General features: G+C 33.3%; 1 non-coding gene across 1 annotated transcript; it reads right to left on the bottom strand.

The window, feature by feature from the left end:
- Positions 1-3,687: 3,687 nt before the first annotated feature.
- On the bottom strand, positions 3,688-3,759 carry Trnag-ucc (transfer RNA glycine (anticodon UCC)). The gene has a single exon. It is a non-coding gene; the product is annotated as a tRNA-Gly (tRNA).
- Positions 3,760-23,349: the final 19,590 nt, after the last annotated feature.

The following is a 23,349-nucleotide window of genomic DNA, read 5'->3' as shown; positions in this document are numbered from 1 at the left end:
AGCTATGATCAATAATTAATACATCCATGTATACATGTATAATGTATGTCGGTAAATTCCTTTAACTGGGCTCGTGAACGGTTTCAAGGTCGTTAATGTTGACTCACAGTATAGCTATGATCCATAATTATACATACAGTATATAATGTCAGTCGGTAAAATTCATTAACTGGGCTCGTGAAAAGTCTCAAGACCACAAAACCCCTACGAATCATGCAATCAAAGTAGCTTTAAGATAAGTATATCATTGTAAAGCTAGCGTTTCGACCTTGACACTGGTATGTAACATTTTGCATTTGAGTATAGATAAGCGAAAGAAAGGCTCTAAAAATATATAATAAAAGAATGACTGTCAGAGTATTTTGCGAGGCTCACAGTTAAAATTAAATCTTATACTACATATTGAACATGGATACTTAGGTTAGTAAGCAGCGAAATACAGGTTCACGCTGTACATTGTGACTGAACGTCAGTCCCATCATTTCGATATACAACATGCATTCACAGCATATTCGGGATGGAGTACTGGGAGGTGTATTTCTATATCAAATTTGACTGTGTAACATTCTAATGTGTTTGCCTTCTTTTTCATTGTGTTTAGGGTCAGATATTGTCTTTGCGGATTGATTTGCAAATTAACAGCAGCATAACTAAATTGTATATTACCCGTATAACCAATAAAAATGTAGAAAACCACATGTCGCCCAACACGACATATACGATAATGTTGTAATGATGTAGTAATCTATTTCAGTGCCGCTAGTGTTGACGAAAAGCAAAGCTGCTACACTTCCATATCTAAAATATCAATGTATGTAAGGTAAGTGGATACAAGTTTAGCTTTTAAAAAAGCTAGAAAGTGGCTCGCTTAGTTCTTGTTCTAACAGGGCAGTTATGAAGCACAGTGATATGCCAGTGAAAATTATAGGGTCTATGATGCCTGGATAGGTCAGTGGTAGAACGTGTATTGTGGGTACACAGGTTATGTGTTCAATGCCTGAACGTGAGCATTTTACCAGAAATTCCCTTGCTTTTTGCTTAGCATTAAACAGAAAACCAACTTCCTCTCTTTTGTACATTCATGGATATCATATAGCGTAATATAAGTTACAGCTATGGCGATGAGAAATTATGTCTTGCACATCTACAGGTTTTCAGTTTTAACCGACCATGCTTGTGTTGATTACTGAACCTCCAGTGTAGAGAGTTGCAAAAACCGAAAAATTTAACGAGAAGAGCCGAAAAGGAAGGAAGGGAAAAACCGAAATATTAAACAAGAAGAATCGAAAAGGAACGAAGGGTACTGTATTCTATGTTGATAACGCCTTGAAATTTTGCCTTATTACTATTTCAGATCTTGTCTACATAATTCTGAGGCGTATATTCATTCATTTTTTTGTCCAAAAAAGGAGGAATCTGAATCTTTCTGCATAATTTCAACAACTACAATAAGGGACAGGCAATCGATGCATTTTCTACTTGCATAGATTGGTCCTTTGCATGTCATTGAGCTTCTTTGTGTTCATTAATATAAGATGATTGCGGCCTATGTGGATTACATGACTTTTTCGTAAACCAGCTTTCGATTGGTCACTTTTTGTTAGCCTGCTTTCGATTGGACACTTCTCCTTAAGGAAACGCTATTTTGTTTTCTTGGTTGCTGGCTTGCATTTGTAATGAAAGTAAAAAGCTGAGAGCCAGGTTTAGGAGATGTTCTGCCTTTTAGGTAGATTTAATAGTAAAATCCTATCGTAATACTGGCTCGTCGAGACGAGCCAGCAAAATCTAGTAAAATCTAGTAACTGGGCTCCTGCAAACCAGCTTTAAGTGCGAAGTGTCATTGTAAAGCTGACATTACGACCTTGACACCGGTATTTAACATTTTACATTTGAATAGAGATAAGCGGTAGTAAAGCAACAACAAAATATGATAAAAATCAGAACTTATGCTGCTTATTGTACATTAATATGTAAGCAAGTAACAAGCAAAATACTGTGAATCGAAAGTGTTTGCCTTCTCTTGCATTGTTTTTTAGATCATATATTGACTTTGCAGATTGATTTTGTTCATTGACAAATAAACAGCAGCATATCTAAGTGGTATAACCCATAAAACCAAGTCATTGTATCTTAAGTTGACTAACAGTATAGCTACAAGTTGGTAAAAACTATTCCATATCAATTATAGACGTATGTAAAGCAATGGTCACATTTACGTTCACGCACGTATTTGGTCGTTTAATTTAAACGTATTTGTCGTACGTTGAAGCATTAATAGAACAACTACGTTCCAAACGAGTAATCGGGTAGGTATTGGGTATCAACACACTTACCCGGATTACTACGTTAATAACGTATAAATACGACAAAGTACGAACAACTGCGACATAATTACGCATCAACTACGTGAATCGAAAGCGTTTGCCTAGTGGAGCCCTAGTTATTGTTTAGCTGTAGGGGAGCCCTAGTTGATCTTAGTTGAACGTACTGTCGATGCGTTTTTCTTGTACTACGATCAAAAACGATACACACTACTGTTAAGTACGATCAAGTACGTTTAACTAAGATCAACTACGTTCAAACTACGGTCATAGTAGGGTCAAAACATCGTAGTTAATCGTAGTCAGATTTTGAACATGTCGAAAAATTATTTGCTTACTACGGACAAATCATAAGTTCGAACTACGATCATTACTACGTTTGACTACGATTACCTACGTGTAACTACGCTTAGTTCGATCAACTACGATCATTCCTTACTACGATTAACTACGTGTAGTGTGACCACGCCATAAGGTATGTCGATAAATTATTCATTTTTTCTGTCGTTGAATCAATTTGTTTTATATCATTATTACATAAGGAACAGTACTTAGAAAGCAAAAGAAAGCAGTATCAATTAGTTACCCTCTCTACCTTCCATGCATGGTCCTTTTTTCAATAAACAATGCTTCAAAAAATAAAACATTTGCGTCGGCCGGGAATCGAACCCGGATCGACTCCTTGGAAGGCAACCATGCTAACCTTTACACCACCGACACAACTGCATAACAGAGGATATAAGATCATGTAGAATTTTATTATTCAACTTGATAAAATAATATGAGTTTGAATTAGATCAGAAAACACTGAGAGAAAATGAACACCTTCTGCAGCTATTACCCAGCATGCTATGACGTAAAAAAATGGTACTAGTAGACTGGGTGGGGTATCATGCCACGTGTCTATGGCGTGATATTCCAGTGAGGCAGCACTATAAAGTTGGGCATTGTGCTCACTGCTACAAGTAGACACCGTCGTTTATATGACTGAATAATTGTTGAAAAAGGCGTTAAACCCGAACACACACACGCACACACACACACACACACACACACACACACACACACCCACACACACACACAAGTTGATAAAAACGATTCCATATCAATTATAGACGTATGTAAGATATGTCGATGAATTATTCATATATTTTCTGTCGTTGAAACAATTTGTTTGAAAAATTCCAAGCAGGGCCATTATTCTCATTTCAGCATGAAAAACAAACGATGTATTAAAGCTATAGCATTATAACATTAAGGAACATATACTTAAAAAGCAAACGAAAGCAGTATCAATTAGTTACCCTCTCTACATTCAATGCATGGTCCCTTTGTCAATAAACAATGTGTCAAAAAATAAAACATTTGCGTCGGCCGGGAATCGAACCCGGATCGATTGCTTGGAAGGCAACCATGCTAACCTTTACACCACCGACGCAACTGAATAACAAGGATATAAGATTATATAGAATTTTATTATTCAGCTTGATAAAATTATATGTGTATGAACTAGATCAGGACTGAAAAGAGAAAATGAACACATTCTGCAGCTATAACCCAGCATGCTATGATTAGAACGGGAAACAAATGTAGACAAATGATCCGGAATTTGCCCAAAACTCTTTCGTTTGCTAGCCTGGATCTAAGAAATTGTATGAAAGAGCATAATTTCCCATTTAAAAGAATGTGCAGTACAGCAATTGTTATTTGATTTATGTAATTAAAACCAATTTATTTTCTGATTGAAACACACATTTTTCTGATTAATTCACTGGCAAATAATGCTTGAACGAAACACTTATTTATATTTAAGAACACATTTTCCACTGCAACTTTATATACAATATACCCCTTATTTTCACATTTTTTATGAGGTCACCTGTTAAGTTTATGAAAAATAATAATTCTCTTGTTAAATGTAAAATTCTTTATTTCTTTGAGAAAATTAACATAAATATGAATTACGTCGGGGTCGTATGTAGCAGCGGCAACATACACATTGAATGCTGTCCTAATGGTGTCTTTTCGAAAAATAATTTTCTTTCCTTCTTCTCTTCTTTCCTTCTTTTAGGATTTTCCAGAAGTGGGTGGTGTCTTGACCCCCTGACCTCCCTCCTCTGGAACCGTGCATGGGGAATATAGTATTATTTAAGCACGACTGTTATACTTGAGGTGGATACCTGGCAGAAAAGAAATACATAGGCTGGACAACTTCTCTAAGTGAATAAATAATCGAGCCTGTTCCAAAATTTCTGGCCCCTGAATTTTTGAAGATCATCCAAAGCTTTAAGTTTTGTTTACGGATAGTACAGTTTTATACGTTACATTTACTGCGGTGGCCTTTAAAGAGTGTCTGATATGATAAGTACGTAAGGATAAAAGCAAGCTATTTAGGTCACGATGAAATACATGAATTATATATATTTTCATTTTCTCAGTTTCACCACTTAATTATTTCGTATGAGCAACACTGTAATATCTAATCAACATTGAAAATTTTATTGATATTCAATAAAAGATTCAACGGTAAAACTATTATACAAATATATTATTAGGTTTGCCTCTCTCAGAGTGATTCAGATTTTTGTCCCGATTAAGGACAAATCCAAATATTGAATAGGAACAAACATGAAACGATGTTAATTTACTTTTCAGAGTAAAAGACGTTGAAATCAATTCCACCACTAATGATTATATATTTCAATGCCACGCAAAGTTTGTCCATTGAATAGTTTGTTCATTTGTAATAAAATATTGCTATATGTTACTTACTGAAGGTTTAAGTATCGTATCTAATGAATTTATTGTCTAAAAGATCAATCTATATTGTTATATTGTGGCTAATGTGTAATATATCGTTAATACTTTACGACGCAGCAACATAAAGACACCCCTGCCGAAAGTCGACACACCTTGCATACCCCAACCCAACCCAACCCTACATTTACGCGACAAAACAACGTGGAATGGCATGATGTGTCGCTGCGACAGAAGGATTTTACTAAATTGTACATATTAGCTATCATAAGTCAAAGACTATCAAGATCAACATAATTATATCCTTATTCTTCCTAGTTGGGGTCTCCGTGGCCGAGTATGTAAGATCGCTGACTTGAAATCATCTGCCTCTCATCGATGTTGGTTCGAGCCTCACTCGGTGCGCTGAATTCTTCATTTGTGGACGATCTAATAAAGAGCAATACAATATATATGTAATATAAATGTAGTTTAAATGTCACTTATATACATTTATACTTTGTTATCATTTTGTTTAACTGCTTACAATTTTAACTTTATCTGATAACAGTACCTATTTCAATAACATCTTGGTGAAATATATGTATAAATAATAATCGACGTGCTCGTGAAAGGTAGTCAGCCATTCTGTACGTAACTCAATTGATCGAACTTTTAGAATGTTTGCAATTTCAATACGCTTACGTGCACATATAACAAACTCATATGCGTTGTGAATAGATGACGTAATTTCGAGAACTTGTGGTAATGGAAAGAACGTTGAGATTTCATATATGTACGTGTATTGATTTCACTCCTTATTATAATAAGCGTCTCAAGTTTCAAAATGTGTGCTGTTGAACTTGTCACACAATATAAGATACAGGGATACATGCTCAAACCAAAATATGAAGATGTACTCGCAATGAACAGACGTTTATGACATTTTTTTCTGGTTAACAGGACACTGACCAGGTTTTCATATGTTAAATAAATAACGTTTATTCATTTCATAGTATTTATTTAATGCACTTATAAGAGTAGGGATCAAATATCTTACCCGCCAACGAAACCCAGATTCGACTGTAAATCATGCTGATTTGTTAAATCTCAAAAAGTCTTTTTTATAAGTAATTATACTATTTATACTGATGACGATGGGGCCGAAACTAGTAACCGGTAATAGAAAATATAAAACAATTGTAAATCACTATATGATATGCGTTGAATAAATTATGTACTTATGAAAATATTGCAAAACTAATTGCCACCTTTTATGCCGAGTTTTATCTAATTTTATAAGAACGGAATAAATACACTGCTCAGAAATCATACAAACTATTCATCGATATGTTAAACGGCAAGTCTTAAGGCATCCAATCTTTATTTGTGAACCATTGTGTTCTTTTACAGTTATTATGTTTGAGAATGAGTTATTACTAAAATCGATTAATGATGAATCATACATATGGTTTGTCTAATTTTAAATCTAAGTTGTGAAAATGCTATACTATGCTGTAACTCTTACGGTGCATATTCGTATGAAATTGGACATCATATTTGAATGGGTATGTATGTGTGTTTGTTCGTATTAAAATCTATGGGATATAAATTATTTCGATTTAAAAGCAAGTTTTGTAAGGAGCAATCGGATTCTATTGAACTGTTGCGTTTTCACATCTGATCCATTACTGAAAGAAAACCCCGCCCGCTTAGTTCAATAGGGAGAGCGCAGATCTACGGATCTTGGGGTCGTGAGTTCGAGCCCTGGGCGAGGTGTATGTTTTCCGTGACGATTTGATAAAAGACATTGTGTCTGAAATCATTCGTCCCCCACCTCTGATTCATATGGGGAAGTTGGCAGTTACTTGCGGAGAACAGGTTTGTATTGGTACAGAATCCAGGAACACTGATAAGGTTAACTGCCCGCCGTTACATAACTGAAATACTGTTGAAAAATGGCTTAAAAACCAAAACAAACAAACACATTAATGAAACAAACAATATCCATAGAATGCCACAATACTAAATACAATAATACTTTGAAATGTCTTTATAGACCTTACCTAAATGGTTTCAGCCATTTTGATACCAGACCGTCTAATTCCGTGATGCTGCTGCCAACCACTTTTGCAATAGTTTAATACTAGGTACAAAATCTAACCACAACAAGTTTCGTTCTGAAAGCTAGGTACCGTATTTCATAAAATGCCAATGTGCATACAGAAAATCTTTTGATTTCATACTTGTGTTAGTACGGATTGTTCAATATCTCATTTCATATCTTAATAAGCGCGTGAGGTGTCAAGATTTTAGAATATTGCAATTGTAGTCCACCTACTAATTCAAGTTCAAAATGTATGTTTTGGACATAATTAATGATTTAAAACTGTAAGAGGAAGTATGCGAACCAGTGCTTAAAATATAACGAAATACACGTACGCGTACAGGTACATTTATTATCCGGGTTATCATGCATTTACGTTTTCTAAAACCAAAACCTTCATAAATGTTAAATAGCACCGTATTGTTGAACTCTCTGGCTTCGTTGATTATAGTTGTGTGTTTAGAATCATGCTTACATATTTTATGGGAAAATTAGACTGATACTGGCAATTGGCGTAAGAATTTTTCTGGCTTGGGAAAAATTGATAAGTCGTGTCAAATGTCAGGTACCGTGTTTGTATATCGCAGATTGGTCTTCAAGTTAATTTTCTGAAATTACTGAGACCGGTATAGAAGTGTTTAGACTTGGAGAGGATATTCACCGATGGTTAGAATGATTTAGTATGGCACTTTGTAAACATTATTAAAATTGTTCTTAAACTGGGATTACTGCTATCAAGAGATAGAGCTCATGGAAATGAAATCTGCATCACCTCGTCTAAGTCCGGTTTTCATTGATTCAAATTTACCTTATCTTCTTCGAAGGGTCAGGTAAGAATTTTTTATTCATATGTAAATGGAAATATATGATAACATCGATTACCAAAACTAAGGAAGAAGATACTGCCTATATATTGCTGATAGTTAACATGTTAACATTACTTTTTAATGTGATGTGCAGCTTTTAAACTATCACTTAAAAATACATCATTTTGATGGATTGAGTTTGAGGCCGATATTAGTTACAACTGATTTCATGTCAGTAATTAATGAATTGTTACCTGACATTCCCTTGCAATACATTTACCCAGTCCTAAAATATATACGGTCTCATAAAACGATCTTTTAAGATTTGTATAGAAAAAAAATCAAATCAATTCTAACTGATTCCATATATAGTTTTAAAACAAAACGGTACGTGTAGCACCTACAGCCATATCCATTAACATAAAAGGCTGAAACTAAGACTCTGACTTAGACTTAATATTTAATCTTCAAATATTTTACTTAATTACATACTTTTAACGTCGTTATTTTGTTGCAAATATTACAGTGACAGTCAGTAAATATGGCATTTTAAAGTCTTTGGCTTTAAGATTCAAAACGTTGATAGATTTTGCCCCAGGTGGAATCAGCGGAAAGTTATATCTGAAAAACCAACACCAAACAAATGCATAGTATTAAAGATATGGTCAAAACAATGTAATAAATATACACATAAAAAGAAAGTCATTTGACTTGTGATGTTAATCTTTAAGTTGGTACTTATATCATGCCATAAATAGATTGGGATTTAGATTAACATGTACATATAACTATAGTTAAATTGTGTCAAGTACGAAGCACTCGTAATGAGCTCTTAGCTTTGATGTTTGTCACAGTTGGTTTGTGTATTCTTTTTCATGCAAATTACAGGAGCAATCTTAATCAAACTTAGACATAGGTTTGAGTTATATGCCCTTAACTACAACCAAGCACTTTAATTTCTAAATCAATACCTAAACTTATCGATTCAAATTCAGTTACAAAACAGGCCGGCTTAAAAGGTCTAGATTCAGGATCTACGCTTGCTTTTTTTCACCTATTATTGTGATATTTAGATCAATACTTGTAACTGTAAGATCTCAGTCAAGTTTGATGACGAATTCGGTTAGAACATCTTGTCTATAGTTATGCTCAATGTGATGTATTTCACTGCGTTACATTTAACATTCTAGCACCTAAGTTTCTGCATCAGTCCTAATTATATGAACATGACCTTCTTTTGAACCCTGGTCAGATTAGGTTATTGGTCAGATAGACAATATTTATTAAGTTTATCAAGAGCTACGTTCTCCTGATGTAGGATATATTTTTCTATTTTATGAAACGTCAACTCTTAAGGCATCGTCTCTTCACCAATCTTGACCTTCTTTTAATATTCGTGTGAATGTAGTGGGTGTCCAAGGCAGAGAATGAGTTCAAATGCGATTTTGACAGACGTAGACATTATTAAAATGTAATTTACTCTGAGTTTGAGTGTGATGTAAGTTATGTCTTTTTATATTAACCTTTTTCTGTACGAGTCAGGAACAGTTGGATTCGGATAGATGATTCATGACCACCGCGACTGTTTTGTTTAGACAAGCGTTAACTGTTTTAATTTGTGAAACATTGATATTTTAATGTTGAATTCGTGCTTAATTAAGCAATATTGGTCATTACTATATCCATTGTTGCGTTTACAGATCAGCTCACGCGGAAAACCCATTCTACTCGATACTCGGAGGATGGCCAAAACGAGTACTAATGCTCCAACTCGAAGTTTCTTCGAGTCAGCCATTTTCCGTCAAGGAATTACGCTATCTTACTCCGAGGATTTATGCGAAGTCACTCAAAGGAAATCCTTGGAATGACTCGAGATGAAATCCAATTAGCGGAATACACACCTGTATTTGTTTCTTTAGTTTCCGAGTCGCTTGACGGAATTCTTTCGAGTGACTCCGAGACCAATTAATAATTACCTGTATAAATTTATTTGGATCTTCGAGTAACTTCGATGACAGATTTCAGATTGTAGCTTTTATTTTACATTAAAAATAAACAGATTTCTCTGTTCACTAATTTTTTATGACTCCTTTAACAGATACGGCAGTAATTTCTTTCTCTTTTCTATAATTCCTTCCAAATGTATAAAAGAAACACCAACTTCTTATTGAAAAATAAGCATTTCTCCTATAATTTACATTGTAAATATCACTATTCTTTAACGGCTTACATACCAAAGAATATTCCTGCGGCCAATAATCGATAGCGGTCAGATTTTACTAAATAGAAATGAGAAGGGCATGTACACATTTTGCTTCATAACAAAATTACTAAAAATAAAAAAACCTTAGGTGCGAACATAGTACCCGTGTTCAAAATTTGATTCATCACATGCTATTTTCAAGATCAATTTTACTTTTCTTTTTGATTCATAAACATAATAAAATATATAATGCCATCATTTCGTCGTTTTTCCTTCCTTTTTTCTATATAAAATATGTAAAAAATCTCAAATATGCGTTTATTCAAAGTAATTTTTTTGTATAACTCAATTGATATGAATACTTAGGTGCAAGTAATTTCCTTCTCTCAATGAATATATTTTTGTATGATATATGTTTCATTTTTTGTGAAATAAAAGTCACATACGGTTTATTTCGACTGATTTTGAAGAATAATTCACTTCAGCGCGAAGTTGTTGTTGTAGCGTCACGATTGTTTTAATGTAATTTTACTTCACGAATAATTCTTTATTATCATGTTAATATCATAAATTTTACAACACAAGAAATTCAATTTTACCTTGTTTCAGTTATCATGAAAATCAAGGTAATTTGATTTACTTCATTATGAAGTTTTCAAAATTAACTGTACATGTTCAATTCAAAGCGATTTTACACGAAACCCGTTTCTTTAATAAATGAAACCTGATAGAAGTAATAAAATATTTTATGCATCACGCGTATATCCTCTTTATTGGACCGGTAATAAAACTTGCCAATTACCACTAAATAAGGGTCCGTTAAAACAACACAGCATGTACTACACTGATAAGGCTATAAATGCGTTGAAATTACGGGAAGTTGTTGGTAATTTTAAGATATAATTATAATTTTCCCTTTAATTTATCTTACAAACATACCATAATTTTCGTTTCATTTAATGTCTTAAAAACGGGTAATGGCCGTAAAATTGATAAAATCGTATGACGAAAGTCACATTGTTCGATTTTTTGTATTCATTTGGATACTTAAGTCTTTTTTTACATATCTTTCTTAAAGACAGCGTTATCTAAAACAAATGCAAAAATTAGATCATATTTCTTAAATATATATGTCACATTTGATTAATAACGCACACTGGTCATTTCTGTTTGTGATGCTAATGAAATGTAAAGAAATGATATCAAGCTATTGTCTTTTCTGCCATATTGGTTATGAGGTCAATTATTCCTCATGTCTAGTGTTAAACAGTTTTGTATTAGTCAATTCTGCATAAATCTAATTAAATTTAATTTACAATTTCAGAAAGTATTTCAAAATAATATTGAACACATCATTGTGCTTTAACGGCAGACAGGTATTTGAACGTTTGTTTAGTTTTATATATTCCTAAAATTAAGTCCACTTTACATAAATTCATTTCTAATTTAAAGAGCATAGCCAGAGAGCATTTCAATCTCATTCTTAACAATTTACTTTTAAGCGGATGTATTTCAATATCAAAATTCACAAATTTAAAACAGTAAAATGAACAAGATAACTATATTAAAAAATCAATCCAGGTAAGGAAATACTACCTCGGTGTTTCGTGAAATCATCTCGCGGCACTCGAAATGACAGGCTGATTGTTTGTTTTGGACTCGGAGTCGCGCGGAGAGGCCATAAAATACCGGTACATAATATAGTGTTACCTGTATAACTTCGACTCGGAGTTCCGTCAAGTAATTTCTCGGAGTGACTCGACGAAATTCCGCTAAAGTAATAAAACTATAAAAGTTGGTACTCCGAGTCAGAATAAGGCAGTACTCGGAGAAATTCCTCGCTAAGCAAGATTTGTCCTTCGAGGAAAAACGGAAAGTGGGTTTTCCGCGTGAGCTGATCTGTATATGCAGGTTTAAGACTCCTCTGATACTTTGCATGTGTATCACCGGTTGGAATCAAATTGATGTACGTCAGCAGATGTCAGCACTGTCACAACGTATCAAATGAAAAATGTATTATATATGGAAATTATGATTTAAATACAAACCAGGGACATTTTATCACGATGTTTTGCATTAAACGGTTACTTGGCTTAACATAATGTTTGACATTCTTTCGTCAAGTAAAGCTTATAAATTACGTAATTATGTTACTTATATCAGTTTAAAATAATACACAGCATTAAGTTTAAATGTTACAGACTGTAGTAACTTTCGTTTCATTACAGTTATAATTTTGTTACATTCTTTTGTGAAAGTAAATCATTTGTTAAGGCAAATATTCGTGCTGAATTATTAACAGTATACTAACGAAAAATTATTATTAATACGTGTTATTCAACTGAAAGCATTTAGACACTTCAGATCTTTAAATCACCAGGTGCAATCAATAAAATGTACGTTATTATGTGTCAGTGATGTAATTTTCGTGAAAATTAAAACTGAAATCCGCGTCAATGACAGTTTATTATCAATTATGGCATTAAATTGTCCAATTGAATGCGTGGCATTCTTAATGCTTATTTCACTGTATGGAACCTTATGCTTAATTATAGGGGTATTAAACATGTGAGGGCTAGAGATACAATTTATTACATTATACACTAATTAAAAAGTTAGATAGTTTTGACAATATCTTTCACAATACTTATCATCAAAGTTTTTGTCTGATTTTCCTAAGATAATTAGACAAATATGTAGTGTATGGTATTTTTCTCTCACAGACAATTTACAACAGTTCTCTATATAGGATGTATTTATTTTCTCTTGTTTTTTTGTTCACTTATTGGCTTTAAACGCTTCCACATTTGTATAATTTTATCCCGTTCTACCTCTCTACCTTTGAAAGATAATACCTGGTATTCAATAAACTACTTAACGGTAAAAACCTAATACAAACATCTCAGCTTTGTCTCGTCCGGCGTGATTAAGATTTTATTCCCCTATTAATATGAAAGACCAATATTGAACAGGAACTAGCATTCCATTGAGCGTGTACAAACATAAAACGAATTACTAACTGCAATTTTGTTTTCCAAGATAATGGCATTATGATCGATGACTTTCCCATTCCGAACTACTTATAATTGTTCTCTATAGAGTTATATTATTAAGCTTAAAGTATGTTTTGAATCGTTGTTAAGCAAATTCCCGATTTAATATTTCAAGATATAAAGAGGTGCTTATTGTAATTCCTCGAAACTTGAATGTATTGAATATAGTCTACGCGACTAAACTAAGACTGATGCCATATATCAAAATATACGCCAAACCTAAGTTCAAACTATGTTTAGAAGGTTCTTGTTGTGTTCTTTCTTTGCAAAAAAATGCTTAAGGTATTAAAATCAAAATTAATGTAATTAAAATAATCTTATTAGCTCTACGTAACAGACGACAAGTAAATAGAAACAGTAAACGCTGAAACGAAATGTCTTACATTGTACAGACCCATTGTTCTGAAAAAGAATATATAACATGAACAATATGAACTGAAAAGTGACTAAACGTAAAACAGTTTGCGTCCCACAGATAAGAGCGGTGGCAATATTAGCCGTGTTGAGATAAATGCCATTATGTATTGAATGTTTTTTTTCAATGTTGTTGTTTTTTAAATAAGCATTGAAACTGGCTTGTGCCCTGAAGCATGCATAGGTATATGATAATCTGTAAATTAAAAGCAAATAAATGCTAACATTATCTGTTAGTAAATTAAGAGTTTTACGACTATGGACCTGAAAACAGAATATTAAGCTCAGTTTTAAGCTACTTTCGACAGACCAATTAAATTTCGTTAACGAAAAAAATGTTCTATTTGTATGTGGTCAAGTAATTTTATTTTCAATATTGAAGTAGAGAAAATTGTTAAAATCGGCATACTTTCAAAAATAGTGATGGGAAATACCGTGACGCCACTTACGATTTTTTGTTGTTAGAAAAATAGCTCAGTTAACGTTGGCGTATGTGCAGACATCTATTTCCAGATATAAACAATGTCGGGCCATAGCGAGTACGGAAAAAAAAGAACAACATACAAGTTACGGCCAAATTATGTTACTGAAATCTCGGAACTACTGCTTGCGATCGCCTTTGTTGATTGTTTACATCCAGGGATTTTCTCCGACGAATCTGAAAACAAACGAAAATACTACACTTTAAATCTCACGTTCTAAAGATAAGTTTCGGTATTCATTGAAAAGTCAACGATTACAATGTAACAAAATGGAATTAAAACGTATCAATTGCTATTTGCACAGTCTAAGATATATTCTAACACGATCCGATTCGTTCACCTATTAAACAAAGAAGGCTGAAAACAGTGAATTATTATACAACAATTCACTGTTCTGACTTTACAATTATTACGTCATTGCGTCAAACGGCATAGCGGCGCGCTGGAAAAGAAACCGATTTAAAACGGGCAAATATTTAATGAATGCCGTCAAGGATGTACTTTAAAGTCCTTGGTAACGTGTTAGAATCGAAATAATATATCTCATTTAGTGATTTGCTTGCAATTCCATGGAAGGTAACTTTAATTGTTTAATGGTGTGAAATAAACGAATAATTATACATATTCCAGTGGTCTGTTTACCATGAAGAAATTTAATTTAAAAAGTCAAATTAGTTTCCATTTTTTTCTATCTTCAATGTTTGTTTGTTTTGGGGTTAACGCCGTTTTTCAACAGTATTTAGTCATGTAACGGCTGGCAGTTAACCTATCCAGCGTTCCTGGATTCTGTACCAGCAGAAACCTGTTCTCCGCAAGGCAAGTAAGTGCCAACTTCCCCACATGAATCAGAGGTGGAGGACGAATGATTTTAAACACAATATCATTTATCAGATATCTTCAGTGGGATGATAATGGGATAATAATTCCGTATACATATTCAGTAGTCTTAGCACTTGACATATTTCAGAACAATACCAATGATTCAACATCTAATGATTTAACAAGCCTCTTGCGGTGAACATTGTTTTTATACTTATTAGTTTTGTTGACTTCATGTACAGTTTTTAATTCTAATTTCAAATAACATTATTCAAGACATTTCGAAAATTTAAAAAAGTTCCTTTACCATCCCCAGAGTTCTTTAGTGTGATGTGTAATGTCAATGGCAATGTATTTTATCTGAACAGAAATCAGGGAAACCCTTGTTACATTCAAACCGAGGTTTTGAACCCATAATGGTAAGCGAAAGGGACTCGTTGTTAACGACATTAATCCTTCGGCCAAAATGGTCTTCACGAACATTGTTTTCATATATATTTTAAATTGCCAATTTGCCAAAATGTCTTGAGTTATTTTCTCCCATAAGTAAAATGACATGCTTGCATGAGATATGTTCTCTGTATTAGTATCACAACTCATCCCAGTGTGGAAATCTAAGGAGAAACAATGAATACAAATGTATATAAATCTTCTAGAAATTTGGAGCCTGTTTACCATAAAATGTATAATGGCTTCTAGAAGATTGCATTTTTTCTCCCTATGAGATTATGATTGCGTATACATATTCATTAGTGTAAGAAATAAGCGTTATCAAGTTGACATATTTCAGAATAATATTTTTGTTAGCCTCTTTTGGCGAAAACTACTTACGGGATCTTTGTGAGTGATTTATTTTTTCGCAAAATACTTTATCAATTTACAAAGATATTAGCGCAGTATAATATTGCAAAATGAAAAATGTAGGAAACTGGCCTTTAATTAAGAGTACTATTTGAGCCGTGCCATGAGAAAACCAACATAGTGGGTTTGCGACCAGCATGGATCCAGACCAGCCTGCGCATCCGCGCAGTCTGGTCAGGATCCATGCTGTTCGCTTTCAAAGCCTATTACTATTAGAGAAACTGTTAGCGAACAGCATGGATCCTGACCAGACTGCGCGGATGCGCAGGCTGGTCTGGATCCATGCTGGTCGCAAACCCACTATGTTGGTTTTCTCATGGCACGGCTCATTTATCAAATTGTCTGTCAAAAAGAAATGTATTTACTGTCTACATAATTGTATTGGCTTCAAAATGTTTTTCAAAAATTTACAGTTTTGATGATTTTGAAACAATAAGACAGAATGAAAGATAAGTGTAAATATAAAGACTGCATTTGATGTTGGGTAAGGTCCTCCGGGCATTGTTAAATGTTACAGACAAAGACGTGCATTTGAGTAGAACCACCGACCTTCGATAAGGCACCTGAATGGCCCACAAATTAATACTACACTTCAAGTAATGGTTGACTTTGCGGTAGGGGTGGGGGTGACAAGTGATTCGAAGTCAGTGATAATAATCACTTGGTCAAGGAGGTCCCCTCAGTGTAATATGAAGTTTGATAAACATTAGATTGCTATTGGAAAATGGCTCAGATATGGCAAATATGGCATCCGCGCAGTCTGGTCAGGATCCATGCTGTTCGCTAACGGTTTTTCTAATTGCAATAGGCTTTGAAAGCGAACAGCATGGATCCTGGATGCGCATGCTGGTCTGGATCCATGATGGTCGCAATGCCACTATGTTGGTTTTCTCATGGCGCGGCTCAATTATGTTTTTTTTTCGGAAGGTTTGCAAGGAAATAATGATATAATGTGATGTATCTTAATTGAAAACGTCAAATAGTCTCGGTTGTTATTTATACTTTTCCTCCTAAATTGATTACAGCATTTGTAGCTTAATGGAATCGTACTCTAAAATTCACGCCAAGCTGGAATGATCAATGAAAGTAAACAGTTCCTATATTGCTAAAGTGTTTGTCATCTGTAAGTTTAAGTATAAGAAATCAGTTTTTTGTTTCGAAAAGGATAATGTAAACTGAACTGAACTTCGGTTGATTGGTATGCCAAAAGATAAAAGAGCTATATTACAGTCACAATCGTTCATGCATGGTATATTTCTGATACCAGTTACAAAACTTCTTTTCGTGTTTGCTTCGAATCCTGTATAACTGTTCACTAAGACGACGTACAGAGCACGTGACCCAGTTCATAAGTTCCAAACGTTTTTCCTATTTCTTTTATTCCTTTTCGCTTTTATTTCTTAGTATAACATGTCATTCAAGATCCATTTAAATATAAATCGACGTCACAACAAATTGCTGTCCTCTGTTATACTTTGTTTATATTCATCATATCCTTAATTTCCAAAGAGAAATTTCTTGAATTAAATTTATTGATTTAAGCTCTCTTGTGATTAAAACGTAGGGCTTATTTGAAGAAGTATCGAATCCGCTTTCATGAAAACAATGTTTTTGGTGATTCGAAGTGTAAGAGTGTGATAATACAAAATGAGCTGACAAGTGAAAGAGTACTGAAATGAATTCTTTATGTAAATGACGCTGTTAAGGTATACTCAAGCTCTGAACTATGAAATAGGAAAATTAAAGAAATTTGATCAATGATGAAGCTTGTAAAGAAAAGCTAAAGGCAATTCTAGAACTTTTATTACTTGGTAGAATTAAATTAATGTCTGCCAATACTGGGTTCTGTCGTACTTCAAACTACGTGATAAGACCACATGTATTAAACGTGAAAGTTAAAACTGATATCCATACCGCACACATAGTGTTTAAAGGTCACTTGATGTAATTATCTGATATCAGTAATATTTGCTATTTTTCACTATACTTGTATTTATATTAAAGCCCGGCCAATGAATAATCACTGACTAAATCGTAAACTTAGTGTACTGACTTGATTTTATGTTATTGTTTTGTTTTCAGGTCTAAACGCCATAATACTGTGTGCTACCTATAGTTTGGTTTTGAGGTTATTTTTAATAATGGAACGGTCCGTTATTTAGGAAATGTTATAGTTCTTACCTAAATAAGGCTAACTTAATTATGCTGACTTCCCTAATCGGTAGAAGAGTATATAAATTGAACCATCAAACTACATGAGAACTTTTGGTTTGCTGCACACGTGATGATAGCGTCTTAAAATACTGTCGCGTCTTGTTCTATATTTATCAATGTTTACAAAATAAAGCGTTGTAACGGTTTATAAAAGTTCATGAGAAAAACTGCAAAATGTCGAATGTTCCCGTAATTCTGGAAACTATAAACTGGTCAACCATTATGTTTCGTGTAAATATAAGAAACAGTGGCGGCATTTTGCCTTTCGGTGATAAATTATTTTAAAAATTACAAATCACAATGTGTGGGTTAGTCGCTTTAAAGATTAGCTTTACTTATGATCAGTTTTAATGAATCTGGAATTAGATTGAGTTCGAAAGTGGTTAATTTCTTTCATCACATATAATTAACAGAACAGAACAGAACATATCTTTTATTCTCTCAATACACGTACACACATGCAAATATGAGGAATTTACAATAGACAATGCGATCTATTACGAGACTACTCTATATAAACACATTCAAGGTACAGTATATTGGTTATAAACGCACAATTCAATAAATACATAATATGCACATATTATATTAATGAAAAAATAACCGGTAAATATGGAGAAGAGATTACATTCTAATTTCTAGAATTCGTAGGATAACTTTGCAAATTTAGAAAGCTACATTAATGTTTCTAACTTAAACATGTTCGGACGTCGATAAAAATACGGTTTAATAATGTCTTCTGTCAATCATGGAGATCTGTTCGCATTCGAATAAATAATGAAATTCATCACCAATTTTGTTTCTGCAGGAGTTACAAGTTCTTTCATTTATTGGTATTCTTGTCCAGTTTCCCATTTCAATAGGTAGGCGATGATTCCTTGTTCTAAATTTAATGAAATTATATAATAAAGAGGGTTGTAGTTAAATAAGGTTCAATACCAAAATATTTCTTAAATACTCTGTAGAATGTGCTATTGCTTGAATTTTCAACTAAACAATACCAATTAATTAAGAACAAATCTTGTAAAACTTGTTTAACCGTCATCTTTAACCATTTTGCATTCGGAAAATTTTGTTCGGTCCATATATTTATAAGGCCGCATTTAATCAAAATAGATCGAACATTGTGTAACCATGGATACTTTAATTTAAGTATTTCATCGGGTATGGCTTCTGTTGAACGTAAGATATTTTTATAAACTGCTGCTGATAATTTGTTTGGGGTGTCTCCACCTTCAGTTACACAAAGTCTTGACTAAAAAGAAATTATTTTTTCTTCTATATCTATTGACAATGGCATATATCCCGTTTCAACATAAACAAAATAATTAAGGGTAGACCTTTTTAATTTTAATACATATTTTAAAAATGTTAATTGTACATGCTCTATTAAATCTAGTTTACCAAAACCCCATATTTCAGTTCCATAAAGTAAAATAGATTTGACAGTTCTATGAAAGAGATCTATTTGTAAATCTATCGGAATGTTAAGACGATTCGAATTTTGATAAGACTATACATTGTCCTAGTTGCTTGGTTTGAAATATGTATTTTACAACTAAGATAAGAGCCACTTCTATTAAAATACAGACCAAGATATCTATATTCGTTCACAACCTCTATGGCTTCATTTTTAAAAGTAAAATTATACATAGGTTGTCTGTTTTTAGCGAAAACAATAATTTTCGTTTTTGAGGTGTTAACCTTAAGTATCACAGTATTGTTCGTAAGTATTTAAAGCTTCCTGTAAATCATTCGCTACTTCTGCCACTATTACTGTATCACCAGCATAAAGTAAAATAAATATATTTAGGAGATTAAAGAGTTCATTTGCATTTTGTTCATTTTGCATCATTATTCCTTGTACATTACTATTATTTTGGAAAAGTCTTTTAGGTTGTTTAAAAATAGTGAAAAAAGCAGAGGTGATAAATTTCCCTTGACGAACTCCAGTGATACAAGAGAAAAAGTTAGAAACTTTTGAATTGACTTTTACACAGGACTTTATATCATTATACATCTATTTGATTACTTGGAGACACTTTCCGTTGTTCTTAGTATTTTATTAATTTTTCCCATAAACCATTTCTCCAGACCGTGTCAAACGCTTGTTTTAAGTCGATAAATGAGCAGAATAATTTTCTTCAGTTATTATGTAGATATTGAATAATATGGTTTAAAACGAATAAATTGTCTGCTTTTGAGAAACCCTTTCTAAAACCCGCTTGTATATTGTTTAAAATGCCATTAGATTCAACATAGTCAGTAATGTTTTTATTTAAAATACTGGTAAATACTTTCCCTAGACAGTTTAACAATGCTATAGGCCTATAATTTTCATATTTTGTTATGTCACCTTTATCTTTATATATTGGGTTGATAATACCTATCGTCCAAAGTTCTGGGATTACACCAGTGTCATAAATGAGATTAAAGAGTTTAACATAATAAAATTATATAGTTTTCATCAATGGTAAAGATGCTATTATTTGTTCATTTACTACTTTTATCATAAACACTGGCTTTTTTATTTTTTAAAGTGTTTATTGCTATAATTATTTCATTTTCAGTAATGGGAACATTTATTTCTTCGTTTATTTCATTTTCTGCATTGTTATTATTATCATTATTATTATTATTATTATTAGCATTACCATCATCATTATCATTATCACTACCATTATTTTCATCATCGCTATTGTTTACAGTTTTGAAGAAATTATAAAGATCGGTTAAGTCAGCTTCACTTTTCTGTGTTGGATTTCCATTTAGGACTTTCCAATATTTTCGTGGGTCTTCACTTTTAACATCCCGTAATTTCTTAATACTTGAACGTTTGTCTTTACTATAAAATTGGTTCAATGTATTTTTGTAAATTTTAGCGTTTCGTTTGAGAGTCTCTTTTGTTTCGTTATTCTTTCTTAATTTATAAAGGTACTTCGCTGTGTGAAAGTTTTTTCTAGCCTTTTTGCACTTCGGTCCTAACTCAGAATTTTTATTAGAATTACCAGTGTATGCTTTATATTTACCTTTGTATTTCCAAAAGTTTCGCTAGATGTATTTAAAAACAGTGATGATATATCATTGACTATTTCGTCTACATTCTCTTTGGTAAAGTTCGTATTTAGTATAAGATTATCAAGAGTTTCGTAAATATCTTTCAGTTTGTGTACGTCAATTTTATCTACAAATTCGTTTGCTTTAGTTCTATCCCATAGTTTAACAGACGATTGTTCCTCATCATGTTCATGGTTGCTTTTACTTAAGTTAAATGTTAAGTTTACTTCAACTGGGTTATGGACATTTGACAACAATGGGCAAAAGTCTAATACATGCAGTGAAGACACATATTTAAAAAGACTAGAGTTACAAACAAAGTAGTCAACAACACTTGTACCTTTACATGTGGTTTTCCCAGGAATGTCCATATTTGTTCTCCCATTTAAGATATAAAATTATTCAATTTCAAAATCTCAAGAATTTGATGCCTATAATTATTGGAGGATTTATCATCATTTACACAAGCTTTATTAACATTTGAAGACCAGTCAAACATACTCAATTTGAGGTTATATTCTAAGCATATTTCTTCCAAAGTTTGGCTTTCAAAAAGTTCAGTATCAACTATAATATAATCCTGAAGACATTTAGTTCTTGAACTAAAATCTCCAAAATTTATAAACAATACGTGTCGTACTTCTGTGCAAACTTGTTAACATCACTTTGTATTTCTAAAAACGGGTCTTCTATAGAATATTCTGAGTACTCTCGTGGTACATAATGGTACTCTGGTTCCAATACATATGAAACAATTCAGGTGAGATGTTTTGGTATTAATAATAACTGAAATACAGCAAATTCGTAGGCGAAAATCTACATGTACCGTAACACCAGTTATATATTTCATTCAGGTATAAAGCTGGGGTCAACGACCAAACATTGCATGGAGTGTAATACATAAGATTCTCATTTAACGATGAACATACAATTGTATTGCCTAACGACAAAGTCACAGGTGAATGCATATGCACACCTAACAGGTGGCCATACGGATAAACACACCAGACTCCATACCTATTTGACAGTGTCGTCTGCATTTGTCAGACTTTGAGGTTCCCCCTGGGATCAATGACTTGAGCATAAATATGAACAGGCTGGCAACCCGCCCAACAGTTTACTAATGCATCGTGTTGAACCGTAGAGTCAATGTCAATTAAAACACCAATTATTTTCGACCAGTTGAATATTTCATGGAGAATCGTCTATGTTTTGCCGTTTCGTGTCCGTTTCCATTTCAAGCGGCGATCGCTCTTTCCGTTTCAGTTTAACTCTGTCAACTTCCATTGCTAATGTAGCGTATCTGTTAGGGCTTTCAAATGTAAGAGTTCTACCACTGGGTGTCTGGGATTCGGACCATACAACACGGGACTCGGACCATACTGCGCTGGGTTCGGACCATACTGTGGGGCTGATTGTCTCTGCTATCGTAACCAGGATATGCTGGAGCATTGAGGGGTCGCACATAACATGTACGCCCATATTTATCAGTGTAAGCACCGTTATTGATATTGTATGGCTTGTTATTGATATACAACCGACCCTTTACAAGAGCCACTTTTTTCACCTAGTTCAAAAAGACGACGAACGACCGGATACGGTTTCTTTCTGCGTGCTTCGATTTCACGCGGAAAATGATCGTATCTTTTAACATCTTGTTTCAACAGATTAAACGTAAGAGCCATACCCGCTTAACGAACAATGTTCCTATCACTAATTTTCTCAAATTTCGCAATAATCTGGCATGGCCTGTTATTCTCTTTGGCTTTCACTGGGTTACCAACTCTGTACATTTTTTTCAAAATTCAAATTTTCATTTGTCACCGGTGCTTCATTTGAAATTGCCGAATTATCCATTAGTTTTGACTTCAAAGTGTCTATGAGGGTCGATTGAACATTCTCTTTCTCATTAGTAGAACATTCTCATTAGTAAGGGCCTCTTTTACAACAAATGTAATGCGGTCATTTTCCATGCATTTTGACTGAATGTCTAGACAGCATGAATTCAATTCAGAGGTTTTGGACAACAATATTTGGATTTGTGATCCGAGAATGGAATTTTTGTGCTGTAACTCTTTGATATCATTGTCAGTTTTCTCACGTGAACGTACAATACGGTAGAACAACTCACCATTGAATTGGTATGATTTCTCTACCTCGGAAACCTTTCTGGACAATAAAATACTTAAATCTTGGATCCCACACATTTGAGTCTTGAAGTAAGCCAAATCTTTTTCCATTGGACCTATTTTTATAACGTTATATTCTATTGTTTT

This window comes from Mercenaria mercenaria, chromosome 2, assembly GCF_021730395.1.
Source record: "Mercenaria mercenaria strain notata chromosome 2, MADL_Memer_1, whole genome shotgun sequence".
Classification (NCBI taxonomy): Eukaryota; Metazoa; Mollusca; class Bivalvia; order Venerida; family Veneridae; genus Mercenaria; species Mercenaria mercenaria.
Note: the sequence above shows the minus strand (reverse complement) of the source record. Positions and strands in the feature narration are given on the sequence as shown.